The sequence below is a fragment of the Galleria mellonella genome, unplaced genomic scaffold, assembly GCF_026898425.1.
Source record: "Galleria mellonella isolate WM207_F2 unplaced genomic scaffold, CSIRO_AGI_GalMel_v1 utg32, whole genome shotgun sequence".
In the NCBI taxonomy this organism is placed as follows: domain Eukaryota; kingdom Metazoa; phylum Arthropoda; class Insecta; order Lepidoptera; family Pyralidae; genus Galleria; species Galleria mellonella.
Genome location: NW_026442075.1, coordinates 3,085,741 through 3,113,096, shown reverse-complemented (window position 1 = coordinate 3,113,096; position 27,356 = coordinate 3,085,741). Strand labels below are relative to the sequence as shown.

Below are 27,356 nucleotides of genomic sequence, written 5' to 3'. Positions count from 1 at the left end.
TATGACGGTATAATTATTTAGTCATAATCATCAAAGTTGGTTTTGAGTTATACTATTAGCAGATATTACTGTTTAACTTTATACTCCTTCATTTTTTAATAACCAATCCCTGAAGTCACAAGCTCCAATTGTGACCAAGTGCTCTTATTGATCTGATATGTGTAAATAGCCATGAACCAATTAAATCCTGGTCACTACGGCACCAATTGTGATGGTCCCCCCCTTTGTGCACCCCTTATAATAATAACCCTCTAAACTAACCTACACATGGAAAACCTACAAAGCCTAAGAAAAGCCTACGAAGGCTTTACCTAATGAAATCCCATGAAAATCTAATGAAAACCTACCCTAAAGAATGACCTAACATCCTCAATATAATCCCATACCTATATTGCCTTATACACCCCAAACATCCTATGAATCATATAAACCCTTACAATAAACACTTAATATTGAACAGATCTTATAGTAGAACACTTGATCATCTGGCCAGATAAATAAATGTGTGATCGTCTAGTAATGTAGGACCCGTTGTGTGTGTAATAACCAAAAGGTTCTTTAATTGGTATATGATAGGAGTTAAATAATAAAGATGATTGATAAATCTTTAAGGATTAAGAATAATTAATGAATTATACTCATAATTCATGTAACTAGGAAGTTATGTTAATTTAATAGTAAATTACAGAATAACTGTAATAATAAAAAAATGGGGGAGCGGTCGGGCCCCTCACACGCCCGGACCAGTGGAAGACTTTCCAACTATCTATAACTCTTCCTCCAAAAAGGTAGGGAAGGGTATTACTATTTATTAATGCACTCTGATGGTAATAAGGGAATGAGTATTCTCAGTTCCAAACCAAACATAAGTACATTTACTTCAACATTACAGTGGCTCCACCAGCCCCACGATGCTTCCAGTATAAATTAGTGCTTGCCAGAGGCAAACGGATCGGAACTGAAATCCCAGGATCACTCCGACACGAGAGCTTACTCATGGGCGATGACCCTTTCAGTCCTATATGGCGACATAGAGATCACCCACTAACAGTACGAAACTGTTTCCCAGCGTCACCCTGTTACGAGCTTACTCAATGGGGGTTTCCCTTCGGCTCCACAAGAGATCAGACCAAGAAGTGAGATCACCCAGACACCAGAACTTACTTTGTTGGGACATAACCCTTCGGCCCTATAATGTGACATTAGAGATCACCTGTTAAGACAGTCCGATAGAGATGAAGATTTGTGTGATAGGGGATACCTTCCACACCCTGGAATTGGCCAAGCCATATAATGTTGATAATTGCTATATCATAACATAGCATTGTCAATTTAATATTATTTACTTAATACCAAGAATACTCAAGGTTCAAGTTAAATCTGTTGATTAGGCCGGAGCCTAAGAACGAGTAGTCCAACACATAGGTCGAGAGCTACTAAAAGTAATGAGTGCTATTGAATGAACTATAAGTCCAGTTAATTATATATAATATTATTGTTGATTAACCACATTGTGAATTAACCAATTATTTATTCAGAGAGATATATCTAAAGGAACTATAAGTCCTTTAAAAGACACTGATTAATCACAAGTTAACAACGTCTCGTGAAATAACCAGTTGGGTTTTCTATAAGTTTGAGGACACTAAGTCCAACAAGCTATTATTGTGTTGAGAGTAATAGAGATTTTTTTGTAATATTTGTAGAGGTTTGATTAATCACATTGTGAAATAATCAGATTAAATAATTATGTAGCTTTATAGAGAGGACTATAAGTCCTAATTGGTTGTTGTCATAAATACTGATAAATTACACATTAAAGTGCCAGGTCAATTATTATATATAGGTATATAGGAAGGACAATAAGTCCTATTTGTGTATGTTGTAGTAGTAGAGGCAATATATTGCATAATTATAATGTGAAAGATATAGATTAAATATATATTTGTATAGAAAGGACAGTAAGTCCCATACAATTATTGTAGCTGTACTATAGTTATACTATATCTACTTCCATTTAGTGTCTTAGTAAACCTATTTACTAAGAGGATTTCTCAGATAAACAAGTGTTTTAGTGTTTAAATCATCATGATTAAATCCCTAAGAAATTAGGTCTTTAAATAATTATCATATCATTTTAAGTGAAATTTCTCATATAAATAATTCCAATATTTCCCCTACAGGTATTATAAAATAACAGAAAATTATATAAATTTTCTATAGACTTAGATATAGAATCATAACGTGTATAATCTCCTTTTGTTTGACATCTGTCACATTAATGACGTATTGAATGACGTATTGATGTATTGAATTGAATTTTGATTATCTATCACAACTGTCAACGTAACAAATACTAGCAAGTTTGTTTATTTGTATTTGTTTAATATAACTAAATATAAAATCATCATATATCAACCGTAATATACAACTAAATTATCAGTGACATAAATAATCATGGTTTACACCAGAAATAATTAATAGTATCCAGTAATGCTACAGTTTTATATTCATATCAGTAGCCAAGCTTACTTTCAAATTCAAGAATGAACAGAAGATTAGAAGTTTAACATTCTTATTGCAATTGTACTTGCAATAATATATACATACAGTACTAATTATCAAGAACATTCCTCAAATACATGTGTGGTGAAGATTTTCCCAATATGCTATCTATTTGATTCCTAACCTCTAATGTAAATTTATTAAAGAAGTGAATAATCAGTGTTAGTGTTTGCTTTATTAATATTTAAAGTAATTGTCCTAACTTGATATCAATAGGATAATATCTCCTTGGATACAGTCCGACATAAACATATAACTCAATAATTAAATTTATAAAATACTAATATTATATTTTACTACTTGTATATCTCCATACTATTCCCATAAAATATTCCAAACATGTATATTAAATATAAATCCAGTAAATATTCACTAATATTAACCCTGTCTGAACTTGTCTAGTCTATATAACATGAACAAACAACACACATACAAACCTTATCGCCGACAACTTCCTTTCTAAATATGAGTAAAATACATAGCTTCACAAGTATCATACAGTACCAATTTTATACTGAACCTCATACCTAGTTAAGAGTAACTATAGTCAGAGAATCTTTTAGTACTTTTATTACCATTAGGAAATAAATCCACACCTATAATATCAGCATAATTAAATATTATTAGTAATCAGTAATACACACAGAATTGTTATTATCAGCTTGTTTACTACAACAAAATCAATATTAAAGTTTATAATAAATCAAGACAAAATATCTATTTAAACAATACAGGCTTGTTTACCATAAACACCCCACAGTCACATGAATTTATCTTCTAACACAATTAATAATGTATTAAAAGTAATATATTCACATAAAATCACTTGCAACAGTTAAACTGTTTCTTTGTACATCTGGTGTAAAATAAATCCCCACATGTAATCATGGGTAATTAAATATAGACTAAGAATCATTAGTCTGGTCGACCGAGTAATGGTATGAAAACTCTTCACCATGAAGCGTTAAGTATGAATAGATATTCTAAACCAACACTGTAATAGTGTAATAAATACAAATATTTCATCATCATCATCGTCTCAACCATCACCAACCCACGACTGAACACAGGCAATTTCCACCGACTGACACAAGGAACGGCCCCACAATACACATAAAACAGTCACTCCAAACAATGGAGGTAGCCCACACCGCACTTGCATTCACAGGGTCGCCACTCAATAACCCTCTCTCTCATCAATGGCTGTTTCCCCAGCAATGAGACCAGACCATAGTCACTTTAGTCTATTATCCTCAATAAATAAATACTTTATAATAACTAGATATGAAACTAGTTAGTATTGTAATAGTTCAATAGTTGATTCAATAAGTATTTTCCAAAACTGGACAATTAGAACATTGAATCAAATTGATGAAGTTCTATCAAACGACCATATAATTGGATTTTGTATATGAGTAAAATAACGTAAGTACGTAAATTATATTGATGTAAACTTTGTTTAAATGTGATTGCATTTAACGATATACGCATTACCTAAAGGTATATGGACTCGACTAAATACGTATTTTAATAGTTGTTGGGAAAAATATTAAGTATAGACTTTGCCTGTGATCACAGTCAAAAATCTAACTACGTAGTAATAAATGGAACAAGCTCACCGGATTCTCCAGTCTTCTATTGATTAATTTCACACACTTAATCGATAGTGATACACTAAGATCTCAAACCCCTTCATCGATCCAGTCTCTCCTAGATCTATATCCCAGTTAATTTTTTATTTTATTGCGCAATCCCTAAAACACGACTCCCCGCCATTTGCCGTCCTTTTTCTTTTCTTTTTTTTTTTTTCCTCACCTAGTAACGTCATAGATTATGTCACCGAAGGGTAGATATTTCAATAATCGGATTTAGCCTATTATTCGAACTGAACTTTTCTTTAAATTCAATTTAATTATATGTTAACGTATTTTGATATTTTCTATTAAATTGATTATCGAATTTATAAAACTTTAAAGGCTCTCATAAACCTTATTAAACTGTGTTATATGCATCCTTTTACACCTGATGAGAAAAAGGTAAACTATAATTTGGTTAATATAAAATATAATATATTTTTGTTTAATTTATTTAATTTTCTTGTGACGTCCACTACACTCTGGAAACACATCAAAGGAGTTTCCCTTCTGTGTCAATATTTCATATATGGTAACGTCTTCTCTGTATACTACTGTGAACCTTGACTTTAAAGTTTGTTTATATTAAATAGCTCAGCTTTCGCAGCGGTCACCCATAGGAACCCCTGTTTCTTTTCTATGTACTTATGGTATTAAACCTATTGTACTATAGGCGAACCGTCACAAGAGGTAGCTATTTATCGTGTAATATATATACGCTAGGACTAAAATAAATGAAAAATAACAGATTTAAAACCTTTCTTATGCGTAATAAAAAGGGACCACTAAACCAACTTTATATCTTTCCCTATTATTTGTTGTTCTTGTGAAAGACTTCAAATCCCAACATTTATTACCTACACACATTACGTAATTGTGTTGTCGCGCCTCGGGGAAATGTAGCGCCAAAGAAGCGCCCAGCTCACTGCTGTTCCCTTCACTATTTGCAGCAATGTTATTACAGATTTCAAGCCACCGCGTCATTACGAAGGCTTTGACACGCGACAGCGAACTACCTCTTTCTTTCGCCCCCTTGAAGGCGGCTCTTTTGAGACATAATGTAATATTCCACTGAAAGGAGAACGGTGACAGGTGCGCGGAGCGTACTCTTGAAATCTCGCTATGAAAAATGCGCCCGGTCTAAGCAGAATTACATAATGCAGGAATGTGTCAACGTGTCGAGAGCGGGGCGCGTCACGTATACAGTTTTGAGAATCTTTGTGCCCGTAATAAGCAGAAAATATGCCAGATGCTCTGGGGGCATGGAAATTTCATATAGACGCCCTGGCATTCTTCAAGCGTGTGTGTTTATTATGTCTTCTTCTATATATGTAAATATGATCTTGGTTGTTCGTAATAATGGTAATAATAAGCGGTCGTGACGGAAGGAAACTTCGGGCTTTCCTGTGCGGCCTGTCGGAACGCCGCGCTACGAATACGGTAGGGGCCCAATTCGCGTACGTGTCCTATAATACGACGTAAAATAAATTGAGTTTCTTTAAATATTATGAATCATAAATTAAGGGTCTCAAAAACCTATTTCAAGTGAAATATAATTAGTATAAGCAATAACATAATAAATAGAAGGATAAGCAAACTGAAGTGGCAATGGGCTGGTCACATAGTTTGAAGAACCGATAACCGATGGGGAAGAAAGGTTCTTGAGTGGCGACCCCGTACGGGCAAACGCAGTGTAGGACGACTGCCCTACTAGAGGAAGTGATGACCTCAAATGCATTGCAGGGAGTCAGTGGTTGCAGGTGGCTCAGGACCGTTCCTTATGGCAGTCTATGGGGGAGATATATGGCCAGAAATGAACAAATGGTTATGATAATTAGTATGGAACCAATACGAACGTAAACCAAGTTGTTTGCAAAAATTCTTTAAGAAGCAGAACGAGCAAAAGCATCGTATATCATTCACTCAAAATATGTAGTCTAATTAAGAATCTAATCCTTTTCTAGTTATAATTTTTTTTTATATGAATATCCTCATAAGCTGGATTTTCAAATAACAATTGAAAATTATGTCTTAGAGTTACGTTTACTGTTATATTTTATTCGTATCCATGTAATAAACTCGTATTTTACTCGTGTCTTTTTTTATCACATTTTCATATGAGAGTTTTTGTCAATAGCAATAAAAGAAATATAAATAAAAAAAAGAACTAATATCACGTTATTAGAACTCGTTTCGCAAATATATTAACAGCGACCTTTTTTTCTCTTACATTACGAGCCTCACAAAGGATGGTTTATTACAATAATAACTTAAGTATGTATGTTATGTACTGTTTGGTATCAACGTAACGACTTGAATTAAGTTTCTATTTACAGTTACTTTTGCCTTTTCTAGATAAAGCGTATATTTCTTTCCATACCTCCTATTACGCGAGGTGATATTTAAGACGTTGATTTTTTTTTGTATAAAGTTTAAGCAGCATCTAAATAATACCTACATACGATATATAAAATATTAGGTTAAGAGATAGGTCTAGAGAAATGTCACCTCAGAATCAACGCTTTTGTCTGAATTTTGCTTTTTAAGCAATTTGTAAAAGAAGGAGGTTCTCAATTCATCTGTATTTGATATTTTTGTCAATTTTGATTAAATGTTAATAAATATTTTTGCATTCGATAGCGTTTACGTCTGTGTTGGTTCATTGTTATTTTTATGACGATTAAAGAAAAACGGTGAGTTTTTCTCTGCGGAGCAAAATGTACTATTTTGCAGAAGATACTATGTTCTAAATTTAAATATTTTATGTATTATATCTCGTCGTTCATCGTTGTTTCAATCGTTTTAAAATAAGAATCATTTGTAATACGAAGTCGTTAAAAATAAGAATCGTTTTGAAATAAGAACAGATTGTATACAAGTATATTTGAGTAAAGATTTTTCCTATTCTATTAGTGGAATTACTAGTCTATATTAATTTAGTCACAATTGAAGTTTCTATTTTTCATGGAGCGAATCTATTTGTCTTCGTATTAATTTTAATCAGATGCTACAGAACTTCGTTAACATTTTAACGACAAAACTACTTTATACTCAACAGCTGATTACACACAGTACACGTTCCTGTGTAACATTTTCATGGCCAGTGATTAATGTTTTAATGAAGGCACTTAGTTTAGTGTATAAACTTTGCTGTATCACGTTCAGCGTCACTTTTGTTGTTATTTTGTCACTGTAACTTCAACTTTATTGTTTATAGAGATACATTTAATATTTATATGTATCGATAAATTTGGGAATTACCTCCACAAAAAGTGTGTTATTAAAAATTTTAACGCCGTGTCATAAGGGATGGATCGATGGCAATGTGTTTTTTACTGTATATTACGCCAAAGTTCCTGATATACATATATACTCGAAAAACATTTAACTTATTCCTAATTATTCAAAACAAAATCAAAGATAATATTTTGATACAATTCTGCCAATCATATTATACTAATACTTACTCAATAGTTTTAGATGTCAAAACAATCCGGCCCTTTGTTCTAACAATCGACAAATGCAGATTCGTTCCAGTGAATAAACTTAAGTTGTGCTTAATTGAATTAGGAGCGGCCCTTCTAGCTTGAGGCATCGCATCAATGGGTTTTGCGCAAAGGAAAAATACAGGACAATCACGAAAATGTTATTCTACATTCTGTTCCGTAGAATTACTATATCGATGTCATAAAATGTAAGCTCTTTATTTATCCTTTCAAAAGTGTGTAGCGACACGAAAAATATTACCATTATAATATGCCATTAGGAAATTTGGAAAAAATAATAAATAATAAACCTTTAGACAAGGTGCAAACGAATCTATTGATAGAAACTTTATTTCTAGCGAGCGAATCCATAAGATAGAATGAGATGGCGACGCGTGCTGTCTTGTTATTTCTCTCTAATAGAATAGTGTACGTTTATAGAAACGATTCTATTGATAGATTCGTATGCACTTTACCTAGGGAGGGCTTGAACCTAAAGTAGATAATTGCATCCGCGCAAAGCTAGGCAAGTTGCCTGTATATACATAAAAGCATAGTTAAATAAAAAACCCTTACAGTCTTGTAAAGGTTGTTTTTCTTTCGACTGAAAAAATATACTAAAAAAACCTAATCACTCAAAGTAGAGGAGAGTCAATCCAAACGTAACGTTTTCCCTTTTGGCCGTGGATCCCCATAAAACCCGTCTATTTTATTACGTGCCATTATCGCCCCATGCTTCTCAATAGACTTACTTACCTGCGAACAGATTGAGGTTAAACATCACCCTTAATACGTGCTTTATTTATTCTTTGATTATATTCCCGTACCTTCCATTCCATCTTCACTGGCTGCTTTGATCGCTAATGGATCAGAAACCATTGGACTGAAAACGCTTCTGTTAGTTTCTGTTCTTTTGTTTCTTTCGTTATCTAGAATATTGTTATCGTGATTTAGGTTGACCAGAATTAATGGCACAGGAATGTATGTCAACATCTTACTCATATAATGAAATTGTAACTAGACTATGTTTGTACATGGGAGATAATTAAGATAAAATAATATGAGGGTATTAATAAGACCAATAAATGCCACAATAATAATTCTTAGAAATATTGGCGGTGGTAGTAATTTATCATCAGGTGAGCTGCATGCTCGTTTTGCTCCTGTGTTTTAAAAATAAAACCAAATAGGTGACGTGCCGAAAAAAAAGCCGAGCCAAAAGTACTCGTAGCCGGTGAACTTGTTCAATGTGGAGGAGACGAGAGAGGTTTGATTGAATCGGTAAATTTGGCATTCCATTATTTCTGCATACTCTAAAGAGACATAGTCGTAATGTATAAATGTTTGTACCACGTAGGTACATTGTAGTATTTTGGTGAAATTGAATCTCAAATAAATGCTAAATATTTCGATATGTTTTTCAGTATTTTAAATAACATTTAGTAAAGATAGATAACTCAAAATATATTATGTCGACTCTAAATAATAATTGGGATAAAGGTAGGAGGAAGGTGATGATGAATATTGATTTACTCGTGTTCAAAATACAGGAACAGCTGTCGTTCTCCAATGGTAATTAATTAAAATATATTTGTACCTTTATATGTACTTGCTTTGGTTGAATCGGGCATTTGACGTTCCATTGTTTCTGCCTACCCTAATAGAAGACTGGCGTGACAGATATGTATGTATATATGAATACTTAGAATATATATAATGTTACAAAACAAGAGAAAATTACCTTATAACGGAATGACACAATATCTAAAAGTTTAACCTATAAACATGATTCTCGACTGACATTTTATTATGTATGATTTCTTGATACTAGCTGTGTGAACCCGCCACGTGGTTCAGCCTACATACAAAATACGTGTTTAATCCGTAACACGCAAGGATCAGGTAAATATCCAACAGTAACAGCACCATTATAATTAGAGCTCGCACTCTTAGGCATCGCATTGGCGTACTCCTACAAACTGAGAGGGTGAAGGATCAAGTTTATTGGTATCCTTATCTATTTCCGTGGAAATGATCGCCGTCTCTCCGCCATATTTCAACGAGCAAAAACCAATACTAGCCTCGTAATACGCTGCAGTTGGACACCTTTGTTAGTAGTCAAAATTTTAAAGATTTGTTCTTAGTGTATTTTGAATAGTACATAATATAAAAGCAAAAGAAATAATTTATTATTAGTATTTTTATATTTAGAGTTCACTGCAGCAGTTACCGTTGCCAACCCGCCTGCTAAGCGGGGCAATCATTGGCAATCCCTTTACCCACTCCACCCCCATGAGGGAGACCTTTGTTCAGCTGTGGTCAGTTAACGGTTGATATAATAATAATATGTATTATACATACATATAATCCAAAATACTCATTATTGTATTGCAAATACTATTTCTATATAATTTGGTTTTATTTTCTTAGTAAATACTATCAAAAAGAGTTTCAAATGAATACAGTGTAACAACACTAACCATTCTGTTTTTTCCTGTATTCAAAATAGTTCTAACTCTATTGTTTAGAGGAGGCTTGTTTGTTTTAAAATTAAAACTTAAGGAAAACAACAGTTAGGATACAAGTATTAATTACTTTGCATTTGTACAAATAATACACAGTGTACTTAACAATCTGCCTTGGTTAATATTTACTGTGTACACTAAATCCATAGGTGCTCAAGCTGTGTGCTCTGTTTTCAATAAAGCCAATCAAACTGAAAATATAGCCGTCCAATAAAGCCTTGATTTGATTTACGAGAATTGTTTAACATTTACTGCAGGCAGGAGTATGGATGATAAACAAATTGTTGGTCAATTTTAGTCACATTTTACGTTCATCATTATTTCAACCATTTATTGTCAACGATTGAATTTAACATACATACGTATATATACATTGTTGGTTTTCACTACTTAGTATGAAAATAGTATGTTTTAAACACATTTTTTGTACGCCTTGGAAAGGTTTTTTTTATACAACTTAGAATGGCAAACAAGCTGACGGTCCACCTGATGGAAAGTGGTAACTGTCGCCTATAGACATGAGCAGTACCATGGATATAACAGAGTATACTGTTTCGCCCATGATACCCCCCATGCGTTGCTATTCTTGAGAACTCAGGTGTTATTCCTCTGTACCCAGTAAATTCACGCCATATCCCATCCTTCAAACCGAAACATAGCCATGCCAACACAACTGCTTCACGGTTAAAACACGAATGGGATAGAGGTACCCAAGCAATCGACTTTTGTACAAAGTTTCCCTCTGGTCTAGGTAAAGGTAAACTAAATTTTAGCTAAAGTACTACTATAAATATACTATAAATAACTATAAATCTCCCGAAACAGGCTAAAATACAATCCACAATGTCATTGTCATCTACAATCCACAATGCCATTGTGGATTGTAAGGTGGATGAGGTGTAATTACATGCCTTTTTGAAGATTTGGGTGTTATGTTTACTGCCATTATTAAATCCTTCATGTTCGAACAACTCGTGGAATGTGTTGTAAAACAAACTTAAAAAAAGCAACGGCTGGGTTTTTGCCTGTTCTTAGCTGATATTGCGTACCAAATGGGTGGTAATGAAAAAATGATTATTAAAAAAAAAAAACTTAAATCTAAGTTTATTTAAATAAAACTATTTCTTTCTTTCAAACTAACTTCATTAGTTTATTATTTTGCTACAAAAATATATTCAGTACATGGCCATCGGAGGTAAAACAATGTTTAGGTCAGAAAGTATATTTAATAATTGTAGATATATTTGTTATAATCAAGTAAATATCGCGTGTGAATGATTGGTGTTCACGTGACAGAGTGCATTCGACACGAAACAGCAATTTATACTCGTTGAATATGATCTCCGCTTTTAAATTACCGATAACAGAATTATCGGAACGAATTGCTAACTCCACGACATGACTTTTGTGTACCTTTTGTGCTGTTTATTTTTATTTTATATGTTACTTTTAAAATAACTCTATGAACGAATAGTGAAAATATGATTTGATACTTGGTAATTTATTAAATTCTTATAGAAATAAAAATAATTTATTATCTATTTTTATTTATTTATATAGCCTATGCCACTCGCTAAAAATGTAGGCTTTGTATAGATAAAATATTTTTTTAAATCGGTTAAGTAATTTTTGAAACAAACAAACAACCAATCAAATCATTCCTCTTTATAATATTAGTATAAATATTGAAAAAAGAAATTGTAGTCTGTCGCCATTAAAATGATTAGATGGATGTAATGCCTCGTTCTCCTAGTAGACTTATTTGTTTGCTGCCTTCATAATAGATCCTTTACAGGGAAGCTTAAAAAACGATTTCACTTGTATAAATGTTTAAATATGGATTACTTCACTTTGTCTAGGCTCAAGCGTTAATTTTTATAGGCATTAAAACATCTGTCATTTGTTTAGAGATTGCTTTAAATATCACCAATATTTTTATGTATGAATCATCAATTTATTATATGAAATCATTTGTGTATTTATTTTTCCATAATCCCTGCAATCGGGGGTATTCGTTAATATTCGAAATGGATCCTCAGCGTAGGTTTGTATACAAAATAAACCCCGAGCTCCCGTTTAATTTTGCCCATTAAAAAACGAGCTGCTCTTAATATTTGCACTTGTATTTTCAATATGGCGATCGATGTATGAGAACTGGTGCTTGTCTCTTGGGAACTATTTAGGGTTGCTACAAATGTTACTTAGTGCTTGAAGAGAAAGTTACTGAATTAATATTATTTAATTTTTAGCATTATTACCAATCCTTAATTCACCACCCCTTTATAATAAGGACCCATCACCATTATTAATATTCTCTTTCATCTTTACATAAAGTAAAATCAAAGAGCTAGTCCTTTAATAGTAATTTAACTTTAATTAGTATCGTTATTTCAATCACTAATTGTACGCTGCTAAAGATAAATCTCCTTCATAGACTGCCATTATTTTGTATACCACGTCAGTAACATAATATCTATGAAGTACAATTATATACATATGTTATATTGCGACACATGTTTCGCCTAAGGCAGTAAATTGATCGGGGTTTGGAAACTCGACGTCGAACGTTGCACGTCCAAACGGTGTTACCATGTTACCACAGGTCATAATTTGGACGTTCAATGTGCGTAAATCAATACTTGATTCAAATGAACACTAATCCATTCATTATTTTAAACTTTACAATAATAATCTAATAATATTGATTTTTTTTTATAACATATTAAGTAAAAACTTATTATATTCTATATCTTGTTTTAATTGTTTAATAAAAGTATATATAAGTAAATATTATTTCAAAGATAAAAAAAATCAGCTAATCAAAAATACCTCCCAATCCCGTAGCCGATCCTAAGGTCTTCATAACGCTTGCAGTATTTCCATGTTGTACTGCCAGAGATATGCTTTTAGCCAGATACGAACCGGAACGGCGATCATGGCCCCTATCATATTGCGTTAAAAATAAAAAAATAAAATAAAATATATTTAATACTAGCTAACCTGACGACTTAAGACGTCATTCCGTTAAAGGAACGTTTGTATGGGAGGAATTAAAAAAGAGGTTGTTTACGTTTTTCCGAAAGTTTTTACATTTTTATTTCTGTTCAAGAACCTTCTTCGGATTTGAACGAATATTAAAAAAAAAAAATTCCGAATTGGTATAGCCGTTTTTGAATTTTGTACTTAGGAACATAATTAGCGATTAATTTTATTTATATAAATATTCAATTAGTTTTTGTAGTTATGCGTAGTCTTTTATTCTTCCTATAGGCTTTCCCCTATTGGGAGGGGATTTGCCAATAATAACTCTTGGCAGGCGAGCTGGCAACCGCAGTTACGCTTTGCTGATGTTTTAAGAGGGATGTTGTTGCCATCCCTTGACCATTAAGCTCCTTTAGTCGCCTCTGACGGCACCCACGGGAAAGGAAGGGGAGAATTGCAATAAAAGAACATAATTATTTTCTCAATATTTAGAAACTAGTTTCATTAAAACTGAACCTAATGAAGATGTCGGTATATGGAACTTAGTTTCTGGCTATTCGTAGAAAATCCCGAGTTAATTAGTTATTATATTTTAATAAATTCAATGCTTCATTAAGAGTTGCTATGTCTATTCGAACTGCATTTATAAATTATTTCCTTGAAATGTTAACAACGCCATTAGCATACTTGATTACAGTGTATGGACAAATTCGCAGTAAATAAGATATTATTCAAACCTTTCTAAGATCTGTTGTCTACGTTGACAACCCTAACTATTTTTAGGTGAAATACACAGGAATTTTTACCGGTGTTTACTATTTACATTGCACGCACTCAGGATTGGTGGAACGTACAGTATTCTGATGAATATTCAGAATATCCCAACATTGATATGTTTGCACTGGAGTACGTCAGGGAGGCATCCACGACCGCAACTGTCGATGTTGATGAACGGTTATGAACCTTTTTGCTTTACGATAAGATAGACAATTGGAGAAACGTGTACAGCTACGTTTTTATTCGCAGATAATCCCAACGTAGCTAACGCGAACGTAGTCATCCGCGAAATGAATAAGTGTGTAGTTTTATCGGAAGTTTGTGTACTCTCTCTTATATTTTACTAGAGTCGCGTTCTCACTCGGGACTATTTTATATTTGCAGGGTGTTAAGTCTTTTTCATTTGGTTTACTAATGCGCTGCCATTAAATAACAATTTGTGCAAGTTGAATGAAAACTGCATCAGCGTTTTCTTCGTCGAAGAGGAATATATATTTTAGGCTGTATTTGAATATCATTATGTATTTATAGGAGTATATGTTTTTAGGAGTAGTAACAGCTTTTATCATATCAGCTTTTAACTGTCCACTGCTGAACATAAGACTCCCCCTTGTGGGGTTTTGCCAGTAGTTGCCACGCTTGGCAGGCGGTTTGGCAATCGCGGTTAGGTTTTGGAGATATTTTAAGAAGGACGCTGCTGTCCATCCCCCGCCCTCCCTTAGTTGCTAAATTAGATATGATGTATTATTTTCCGTCGCGTGGGAGATCAGCTGAGTCTTTTTCTTTAGTAACAATCTATTTAAATCCCACTGTTGAGCACCTCAAAGAATTGTATATTCCATTATTACATAGGTCTAGTGATATAGGATCATTGTTATTTTCGATGTCTTTTAAAAAGACTATCAATACTTTTTGAATTTAGTTCGTTTAATCAGATTGTACAAACATTAAATTCGAGTCGTACACTAATCTTCAACCAACTTCAAAAAGAAAGAGTATGTTACTAGATTACTTCGTCAGTTATAAACTGATTTGGAAAATTCTTTTTTATATAAAAGGATACATATATAGATTGGTCCTATAAAAATCTTAATAATATTAATTCAGTAGTATTAGTACAATTGAAGTCGTTTTTTTTTGTAAAACATAACCTTAAATTATTATTATCGGGATTTACCATTATAAAATTTAAAGTAGATTTATATGGAAGTATTTTACGATTTACATCTTTAAAATCACTAAAACTAGACGTACACAGAATGCATTATAATATATTTTAGTTCTTTAATCATTATTAGAGCTGAACAAAAGGCGTTTTTATATGATTTTGGCGTTGCTTATTTTTTGTGAGATATAAAAAAGTTAACAAATGATGATGTTTTAACAAAATGTCGATTGCAAAAAGTGGGTATTTTGCTGACAGCATTTACGTAGGTATATTTACTTCATGTGATTTTGGTATCCGAAACATGCATAGTGACATCAGTCCTCAATTTTAGTTACGATAGAATTATTTTAACATGTATCAATTTTATCGGCTGGTAGAGATCATATAATATTATTGTAATAAATTAGTTTATTATTCATATTACTATTATTTCTGCCGTTAACTGTTTGTTGTTGGACATAAGCGTCCCCCGTATGGAGAGTTTTGCCAGTGGTTGCCACGCTTGGCAGGCGGGTTGGCAACCAGTTAGGCTTCTAAAGATGTTTTAAGGACGCTGACGCTCAACGTTCGCCCTCCCTTAGTCGCCTCTTATGACACCCATGGGAAAGGAACAGGTGGTCTATTCTATGCCGGGGCACACACGACAGCACAAAGTTAGTTGTTTAGAATTGTTTAATTTCGCTACCATTACTATGCATGCGACTGCCAACAATTGATTATTGACTATTATTATTATTATTATAAGAAGGTTTATAACTTTCATATTAGCTATCAATCTCTAATTAATGTTTTATTAATTCATAAAATTATAAGCGATAATCATTTTACTTAGTTTTTCTTCTTAACAGTGTAAAATTACTATAGAGATTTGATAATTATCCTAAATAATTTTATTAATGTAAAAGTGAGTCTGTTTGTTACTATATGAGGGAAGGAGATGAATAGATATATGTAGATATATGAGAAGGATAGACACTACTTTTAATTTCGCTTCGTAAACATCCCCGGTTACGTTGACGAAATCGTGGGTAAAATATTGTATATTATATACGTATGATGTGTAGCGTGCACTATGTTATACATGATATACAGACATATGTATACATATATCAAATTTCATAAATGGAGAAAGCCGAATAATATTTAGAGTAAGAATCCTCAGAGCTCTTAAAACAACACGAGCCGCCTCGCCACGCGATGCGGAGAGAGGAGAGAAGGAAAATTTCTCTCAATTTAATTTTCCCACCAGACGGCTTTAATACAGTTTCGCTCTAACATCTGAAGAGGTTATTTTTACTTAACCCCCCCATAATGTGATATTCATTTATTTTATTTCCCGGCGGATGGGCGACACGGTATAGCCGCTTCGGAGGAAACAAAGCCATTTCCGTGCGACTGTGATCCGTCGCGAGCACCCTGACACACGAGCGGTCGTCGCCGGCTATTGTTGTCGTGTCATTCGGTTTGTTTTGTACTCGTATCTTCTCGAGATTCGTGTCTGTATTTGTATTGTTTACGATTATTCGATTCGATTATTGGTTCATCATCTTTGATTTGATTGATGGATAATAGTTGTATGTATCGTATTTATTTGTTTTATTTCTTAGTTGTATCCCATTGTAACTGTGACCTTATTAGGGAGACACGTATCCCTTTATTCATAAAAACTGAAACCTTCTACAAAACTATTTTACTTATTACATTGTTTTGTTACTTTCTTTCAAATTAGGAATTTAGCACCAAAGAAAGAGATAAAACAGTTCTTAAATGGGTTTACGAAAGGTTTGTCGTTTTTAAGATTTTTAAGACTTGGCATTTAGGGTCTAATGTAAATTGATTTTGGAAATAAACACATCACGTGTTGTACTTATACGAGCAAAACTTTGCATATTTGTCATCATTGTTTTTAACCGTTTTCAAAAACGAAGGGTTTTTTAAATGTATTTTCTTATATGTTTCGCGATACCTCCAGATAATTTCATTTTGATTTTAATAATTATTTTTGTTACTGTTAGGGTTTACTTCCGTTTTGGTGTTACTCGTAATTTTGTCATGATTACAAACAAAATTTGGTTCTTTATTTTTGTTATTAAAATGTTTTCCCAATTATTGTTCTACCTTTCAACATTTACATGGTTATAAACAGAAAGTTTTTCAATGTCCGTATGTATCGATCCCGTAGTTCCGTATAGAGATGGCATGTCTAAGACGCGTCGATTTACCATTCGGAGTGAATTTGACATTCGCAATGTTTATTGCTTCCCATTCCCTGGCCTCTTTTGTGCGAATCTTTTTGTGGAAATAATTTATCTAATTTCGAACAAAGCGAATTATACGACGCACCAAATTCAATATAGCGTCCCTTAATTTTTTTTTCAGCACGTCTCTTGAATCTACAATGTGCCCAACCTCTATTTTTCGTATCGATTTATGCTAACGATGTAGATACGCATTAAATTTTCGACAATTGTAATTAGCTATTTTATTTCAACGGTCACGGCCACTGGCCAATGTAACGTTGAAAGTGCAAAGTCACCGTAGGTAGATGACCATCAGGTGAATGTAGACCAAGCGAAATTCATCGTGGAACAGAACAGTAATATCATATTTGCATTAGTTATATTTATATTAAAAAATCATTAATTCATTCGAATCTGGTTTGAATATTTATTATGTTCATATAAAGAAAAAAAAATGTTTAAACTTATGTCGATTAATTAAATAAATTTAATTTTTTTTATGCAACTTAGAATGGCAAACAAGCTGACAGCCCACCTGGTGGAAAGTGGTAACCGTCGCCTATAGACACAGGCAGTACCATGGACATAACAGAGTATACTGTTTCGCCCATGATATCCCCCGTGGGTTGCCATTCCTGAGAATTCAGGCGTTATTTCTCTGTACCCTGTAAATTCACTGCCATATCCCACCCTTCAAACCGAAACACAGGCATGCAAACACAACTGCTTTACAGTAGAAATTTCAATCTAAAATAATTAATATCGTGAATGTAGTAGAAAATCTATTTTAATATACGATACAGTGCTCAGCATATTGCTGCAGTGTTAGCATTCTATGCTGAACACACACACACGCATACGAGTACACACTTGCACTTATTATTACTATCTTTTGTTTATTTTTATTTAATTATTGTTATACTTAGGTTTTTATTGCTACTGTGTGAGTCGCATATTTCTATGAATAAATTCTTTCTTTCTTTCTTCTTTCAATTATACATAATTAAGAAGAAATTTTATTAACATAATTGTCATTTTGATGTTGGAAATTTTTAACACTTGATGAAATTTGGAATTTATGATATTTCTATAGTACGTGTACTGGTTGTTCAGATTATATTTATTTTAAACTCGTAGAAAAAACCCTATAGAATGAAAACGTGTTTTCACTTATAAAGATTAATTGTTAGTTAATGTATTTTTTTATTGAATTAAAGCCTAAAATTAAATCTAGGAAAATAACAATTTAAAATTTTGTTCCGCAAAATACGGTTTTCAATTCTGACAAAGTTAGTATGGTTATGAAAAGAAATAGATTTTTATTTGTTAATACCATATAACACATAAAAAAATACAAAATAGAGCTGCTTCCTTTTTCAAGTCTTTTAAAAAATTCTTTTGATTAGCAGTAAAAAGAAACCGACGAAGATGGGATTCGAACCCACGCATGCAAAGCACAATGGATTAGCAGTCCATCACCTTAACCGCTCGGTCACCTCGTCATGCGAGAAACCTTCTAAATTGCGATGCGCTATCTGTAATAAGCATACTTTACATTTCACAATATTTAATCAGTTGTAAAATAATGTTTAAATTAAGTTAATGCTATTTAATTATTATGCTAACGCCGTAGATGATAATGTTATAATGTATTGTTGCTTTATGGATTTAGACGGGTTGAAATATAAATTTTTAGTATAATTTTCAGCAACTGTTCGATTGTACAATTAAAAAAATGTCCCACTTAAAACAATAAGTCCTGTCTCTTAATTAGTATGTAGTGTTAAAAAATGGATATCATTTTTCGACTTTTATTTCCCTCTCAAAAATAAAATTCCTACTACAATATTATAAATAAAATAAATAAATTATGAAGATATATATTTTTTGGTCTTTGATTCGAACAGCAGTTTCAATTAATAAGAAATGATGAAATAAAATAAAATTTATTTCACATGACTTTTCATAAATATATACATAAGTTAGATTGTATCGTAAGAGGCGACTAAGGAGGGCGAAGGATGGGCAGCAGTGTCTTAAAACATCTCTAAAGTCTAACTTCGGTTGCCTATCAAGCGTGGCAAATACTGGCAAAATACCCCAAGGAGGAGGCTTATGATCAGCAGTGGACGGTTAAGGGCTTATATGATGATGATGATGATGATGATACATAAGGTAGATATTTGCATAAAATCCAGTAATAAATAACAGTTTAAAGTGTTAAGTTACTAAATAAATAAACCGTAGTAAATTAGAGCTGGCCCTAATGTAAAATAGCACCCGTTCATGAGTATGATGTCGACCAGCTATTTGAGGGTGGCCAATAAGCTGACAAATATGGTAATCGCACTAATGTGCATATGACACGTTCAGTTGTCCCGAAACGGAACGTCAATAATCGTTTCCACTTAACATCGACGGACCTGCCACTAGCACAAAACTGTTCCCGTGAGTACAAAAAACTATTTCCCTGTAATACCGGTACAGTCGGCTTCAATAAACCGAGGACATTTCAAAACATTTTTTAATTTAAAATTTTGATTGGTTTTAGTCTTGTTGAATCGAACTAATATTTTATGATTAAGCAATCCTTAAGCATCTTAATAAAAATTTAGAAAACAGGAATTAAATTTTTAAGTATGTTATCAAATTAACTATTTCCGTTCTTTAATGCAGCGGTGGGCTTGGCTTCTGTCATATTGGACTCATAGAAGGAGAATGTCAATAGAAAGGCCACAAAATACCTCTATCAATTTTCAATTTAATCTAAGACATGTATTATACCTTTTACGCTGTTTTCTTTTTAATTTCGTGTTCATTTTTTTAAATAATATCAAATTATAATAATTTAGATGTTATAATGTTACCTGTCGTTTATTATGAAGCTGGCTGTACCTATTTTTGGCTCGTAAAACTTTACTAAATTTTCGTCTTTAACGGCGTTTTTAATGAAAATAAAGTTGGAGTTGAAACAGTAACATTTGATTTACTAATGGTAAAATGAACTCTATTAATTTACTGTTCTTTCTGATTTTAACAGGCTTCTTTAACGACTCTTGCGACTTTGGTTTGAAACTTAGAACCATTATGGACCCTTGGGATCGCTTTTTTACACACTCGATTCGTATATCATCAGATAATATTGTTATAAGTTGCTTTCCGCGGCTTTACTCGTGTGAATCAATACCTATATAAAGTATTCAGTGTAAAATTAGGGTACCAAACCTACCTACATTTGGTATTAAATTTGATAGTCCTGCATCAAATTTTATTAAAATCCGTTCAGCCATTTCAGCGTCATTGAGTAACAAACATATTTAATAACATTTCTAAAAAAATTCATACATATATAGTATAATATTAGAAAGACTAGTATAGATACTTTGCCTGTACTTATACGACTTCTAATTTTACACGCCCGTATGGGAAACGCAGTGTAGGACGACTCGCCTCTAGATGGAGTGCAACCTCAAATGCATTGCAGGGAGTTAGTGGATGCTGGTGGCTCGGGACGGTTTCTTATGACAGTCTATGGGGGAGGCCTATGTTCAGCAGTGAACAGAGGGCCTACCATGAAATATTTTACGGCTTTTAACACGTGGTTTTCAGTAAATAACCTGATACTAAATACATCTAAGACTAATGTCATTTTTAAAACAACAGTTAGAAATAACCAAAGCCTTAGTATACATGTAAATGGAGTAGCTCTCAAAATGGTTGAAACAATGAAATTCTTAGGTATATATTTAGATTCGCTCTTAAATTGGAAAGCTGAAGTAAGTGCAGTAGACGACGCTATAAGCTCTGATGGCACTTCGTACTCTGAGTGAAGAGCTACAGAAAACCAGTTGTTGACAATCTATTATGCTTTGGTAGAATCATTACGATATAGCATAAAATTTTGGGGAAATAGCTACAAGTATAACACAAATAGACATTTATACAGACTATATTCCTTGGGAATCGTGTGCAGGACATTTTAGATAAAAATACTAACTGTTCCAAGCCTATATATTCATGTTCTGCTAATAGATTTAATTAAAAATAGACATTTATATGAATCAGAGGATAGAATGAAACAACGATTAATTACAAGAAGGATGGATTTACAAAAGGTTATTATACCCACATTTAACATAGTACAACATTGTCCACGAAACCAAGCGGTGGTGTTATTTAATAAGCTGCCTAAGGAATTAAAGTCACTGAATGATTTAAATATCTTCAGGACAAAATTGAAGTCATTACTGCTAGAAAGGTCAAACTCAAACACAATTATAGCCCTATATTGTTTATGTTAAGAGATGTCTACGTGACTAATATTTGTTTTATGCTTGATTTAATTTATATTTTATATAGTGTATGAAATTATTGTATCTACTATAACATTCAAATACAAATTTTTGTTTATGAATAAATAAAATAAAAAAAAAAAAATAAAAAAAAATATTTTCCGAAATTTCGGGGACGAACGAAATAAAAATTTGATGTTAAAATTACATAATACATGCCGCTTAAAATTATTTAAAATATTAAAATATCGTTCCTCTGGACTATTAGGATAGGATTTATGATGAACGAAACGTTAAGCTCCATTTACTAGGTCGATTTAGGTACGAACAAAAATACGAAACTGAGCCCGAAAATTCGGAATTTCATTTCATGGTAGGCTCCCAGATAATAATTGAAATATTGATATTGATAGGTACTTTAAAAAATTTGTACGTCTCTATCTAATCGTAATCATTCCTCAGGACTCTTTATTTGAGGTCAGTACATCATCTTTTCCTAACCATTTTGATCTTGATTCCACAAACATTCATATTGGAAGTATTCTTACATTGTCCTCATTATTAGGCAAGTATGATCGAGAATGGAGGCAGAAGGAAACAAAAGGGGACCCTCCTATACCCCAGGAGAGACTATTATTCATGTCTGAATAATTCTATCCCTGGGGTACTGTTATTCAGAGATGAATAATAGTATATCCGATAGTCCCCCTCGGTTATTCAGAGATATATAAATATATTAAACTCTGATCTTAAAATGACAAGTTGCCGTTCTTCATGCTAAGACAAATTTACTTGTCTTCGTTAGATTTAGTCAGATGGTACAGATTTTGTATTAGAAAGTCCTAAATTTGATGCAAAGAGCGGTTCGATCTGTTACTGGGCACTGGTGGATCCGAACATACGAATCTACTTTGTGGCCTACTCCGATATTACAAATCCCCTTGCCGCTATTATCAGACATTCTCATATTTCGGTATCCTCGTATGTACTCATTCAAAGTATACGTACATATGGAGCGGAATATTCATTTCAGAGCCCAACTGGCGAGTAATAATGATATTCTAGTTATTAAAATGGTGTAAGCTGAATTAATTCTATGAGCTGCCATGGGTTTGGCCACGTAATAAATTTCGTAGCCATTGTTTTTATTCACCCAGTTTTCGCTCGCATGCAAGGTTGCCATCCATCCGTTTCCCCGGATTTGTTCTCGTTTTAAATGAGAGGAGTGGACCTCTGTGTACATTAACTCTGAATTTGAAATTACAGATGTAATTTCATTTTCTTTTAAAATTAATTAATTTTGATTCGTAACTCTAACTCGTCGTTCTAGTTGTAAATGAGAAAATTCGGATTTTTCTAAATACTTGTTCTGTTTTGTTTATTTTACAGTTGATAACCCTATTCACACATAATGATATTTGCAATATGTTCACGATTGTTTTAGCCGCTTATAATATTTGTCGGGTTATTATGATTAGAAATAAAGAGGTATTTACAACAAGAAACAATATTGTTAAATGTAAATCAAGGTAAAGTTTCCAATATAAGCAAATAGTTTCGTTCCTTTCCTTTTTTTTTTATCTATCCTTTGTCCTTTTTAAATATAGTCATACTACAATATTTTCTACAAAAGCACGTAGCGTAAAATGGCGATGACAATCATGGCAACTAAACTATGGGATTGACATGGTAAAATTTCAATCGATTAAAAGAAGTATCATTAAAATAGGTATTCAAAATTGTCAAATGTATATTCACACAAAAAATACAGTCCGATTGAGAACCTTCTGCTTTTGAAAATCGATGAATATGCAAGTGAAAACTAGTAACATAAACACTGATAAATATACCTTTTTTTAATGAAACTTAGAACGACAAACAAGCTGACGGCCCACCTGATGGAAAGTGATAGACATGAACAGAGTACCATGGACATAACAAAGTATACTGTTACAAAAGATATTTTTTTTTATAAAAAGCAGATTTTGTATAACTTTTACAACGAACAAACTTTCTACGGGAAGTGTGTAGAAATGTGGACCGGGCGATAAATTTACGGCCTCGCCTCGAATTCTGAATTTTGGGTTTTTATTTAACTTTCTTGAAATAGGAAAATGAATTTCCATGTTTTCGATTTACGTACTTATAAAATGTTTCTTTTTGTTGTTAAACGGCAAGTACCTATTTATATTATCAAAGGAAAAGTAAATACCATTCTTCCAATGATAGTATGTAGTGTTATTACCAAATTAAAAATAAAAACATAGTAATTAGATACTACTTTTTTAGTACTTTTATATAGTTTTGTATGTGTGATGGTACAGAATATCTGTACATTTTCCACATGTTTCACTTACACAGAATTGTTGTAGGTAATTCCCATATTTATAAATATTAAACAATTGCGGCTAACTAGGTGATGACTTAAGCCGTGTTCAGACTGACGTAATGTAATGTGTCGTGTAATATTTTATAGTTATAGTTTATAGCGTATAATACCAGAGGGAGACTTTGTACAAAAGTCGATTGCTTGGGTACCTCTGTCCCATTCGTGTTTCTACCGTGAAGCTGTTGTGTTTGCATGGCTGTGTTTCGGTTTGAAGGGTGGGATATGGCGTGAATTTACTGGGTACAGAGGAATAACACCTGAATCCTCAGGAATGTTAACGCATGGGGGGTATCATCGGCAAAACAGTATACTCTGTTATGTCCATGGTACTGCTCATGTCTATAGGCGACGGTTACCACTTTCCATCAGGTGGACCGTCAGCTTGTTTGCCATTCTAAGTTGTATAAAAAAAAATACTCGAGACATTCAACTGATTCTCGATGAGGCGCGTGTAGGTACTAGAATTACATATACAATAGGTAAAATGAGCTCCCGTCTTAAATTTTCCCTTTACAATATAATATGGGCATTTAAAAGACCGGCAACGCACATGACGATAGCCGCTGTCTATCAGGTGAACCGTCTACTGGTTTGTTTAGAAAGCAAATCAGTAGACGAAAAAAAAAAGAAATTAATTAAAATGTAAACACAAATAAATAACCTGATCATATAAGGCATTATACTGATGGCATATAGTAATAGTACAAGTAAAAAATGGATTGATTGGTATTTTGATTTTTTACTTATTTCATTCGGAAATGTTTCTGTGATAATTTCAACAAATCTTGGTTACTTTTTCATTAAATTGTATTAAAACAAATTATATTTGTAATGTTTGCCCAAGCATATAAATAACGTAAACTGAGACTATTCACCTTTATTATGCATGCTTAAGTATTGTAAAATATAAGTAAGACTAATAAATCATTATATTATTACGAGCATGTTCTCTCACTACAAAATTGTCTTATCATGCTTACTTATGTAAAGCTCGTTTCTGACCTGTTCACGCGAAAACTCTTGCTGATTAAGCTCTTAACGTAGATTTATATTACACAAGCGAATATTCGTTCGCTCACTACACAAATTTTGTTAAGTATCGTTCATACACTAAATATATAGCATTCTGAATAGTTTTGTACCGTATTTAGTTATGTATGTTTTTACTTTAATCTAAACTCACGTGATATTATGTTGTAGCTTTAGATTTAAGTAAAGATTAAGTTTAATAAATAATTAAATTCTTAGTTTAATAATTTAATAAATATTTATTTATTTATTAAACTTATCTGGTATAATGTTTTAGCACTTGTACTGTATTTTATACATTTTGTTAATTATTCGTTCTATCCTTTATTCTAGTTCTTTAATCGTTGTCCGTATAGTCTAAATCCACCCTTAGATTACACGATACATTACACATTACACGCGTCTGGACACGGCTTTACATGTGAGTGCGTGAGTGACCCAAAATGTGGGTCGATAACACCCCACGTTCCTATCTACGATTATGAATTCTTCTGGCGTCGTTGTCATTACGCTAGTATAATATCCATTTGTTAGTGCGAGCCTTATCATTAATTATGGATTTATCGTTGAAACAATTCTGATATGTTATGTCCGTTATGTAGGTAATTGATATTTTCATCAGATAACTAATCAAATCTGTACTATCATGCATTACAAAGTATTGTTGTAATGTTATTTTTTTGGTTTATTAAGCAATTTTTAAAGAAGGTCAACAACAGTTTGTATTTTTGTTTGTGGTTATATTGTTATGCACTTATGCTGTAGTATCTAACGATATCGCGAAAGATATGTATGACAGATGAATAATATAACGAAAAATAGAGTGTTTCGTTTAGTTGAAAAAGAAATGCGACAGTTAATAATTGGCTGATATTATTGAGATGTTTTTCAATAGATGATACTCTATTTAAATGGAGGAGTACCTATTATAAAGTGTAGGTGGTAGGGGTGAGTAATATATAGCAATATCAATATATTTTAGTTACAATACGGCTCGCCATCGACAGGAAGTTCATCCTCATGTCCTACAGCCTCAATGGTTGTGTACTGCACGGTTTCAGAGATGTTTCCTCCCACGAACACTCAGGTTGTGGAATGAGCTCCCTGTCGAGGTTTTCCCAAGAGACTACAGCATGGGGTTCTTCAAAAGGGGGGGGGGGGGGGTAAAGAGGTTTCTTTAGGGTCGGCAACGCACGCGTAATACCTCTGGTATTGCAGGTGTTCATAGGCTACGGTAACCACTTACCATCAGGTGGGCAGTATGCTTGTTTGCCACCTCAGTGGTATAAAAAAAATTGATTCAATAACGAATATGCTAAAAGTCTGTAAACCAATATTATTTTTTGGACTTTTAATATCTATAAAAATAAGTATCCGATAGATAAGGGTGATATCGAAATGGGTGATGACCTTTTCTCTGTCGTCAATGTCCAGAGGAATCCGTTATATAGATATCGGATCGGTATCCATACTCGTATTATCCGTACCTAGTGGATGGACTGTCGAGTATAAAAAAGCTATATATTTTACCGAATTAGGTGTTATTTTGCGGAAGTCCATATCATCATGTAAAAAAAACAATCCAAAAAACTTTTGACATTTTTATTACAGCAAAAACGAAGACGAGTGATTTCACAATTGGTACGTAATAATGAGCTTCTACGTCGATTATAATCATTATCAACGTCATTTCAGCGTCGCGCGTGTCAATACACCGTGACAGCGCGCCTCGGGCCGCTGATTGCCCTCTCATTTGGCCCAATTGTGTACCACGAATGCATAAATCGTTCCGTTCGTCGCCATTAAGATAATCTGATTCCGGTACGTGCGTTATGTGCGGGCCCTATCGATGGATCGTACTGAAACGCCCGTACTGACGCTATCGTGCTACGCTTTCACTTCTCCGCGTAATAATATAATGAAGTCATTATGTTATTACGCGGATATGAAAATCTGTTATATTTGATAATAGTTCTTTATCTGTGACTGTGACCGCGTGACCTGGATAAAAAGTAGCGTATGTCATTCACTCTTCCATATAGTAAGTATACGTGTACATAATGATTGGTTAAGCCGTTAAGACGCTATAAGGTAAAAAGCAAACATACTCAATTTTATATTTAGTAAAGATTTATTTTTAAGCAACTTCAAAAAGTAGAAAATTCACGACCTGTCTAAGTCCATACCAAAAAGGCACAAATGAACCCTTATGGAGCGACTTTGTCCGCCTGTCCGTCTGTCACAGAGGAATATATCTCAGCAACTACTAA

At 33.1% G+C, this 27,356-nt stretch overlaps 1 protein-coding gene and 1 non-coding gene across 5 annotated transcripts in view; one reads left to right on the top strand and one right to left on the bottom strand.

The window, feature by feature from the left end:
- LOC113510874 (furin-like protease 2) overlaps nt 1-27,356 on the top strand; it is a 296,007-nt gene that overhangs the window by 194,101 nt on the left and 74,550 nt on the right. The window lies entirely within an intron of this gene.
- Trnas-gcu (transfer RNA serine (anticodon GCU)) lies at nt 18,797-18,878 on the bottom strand. Its single transcript has one exon. It is a non-coding gene; the product is annotated as a tRNA-Ser (tRNA).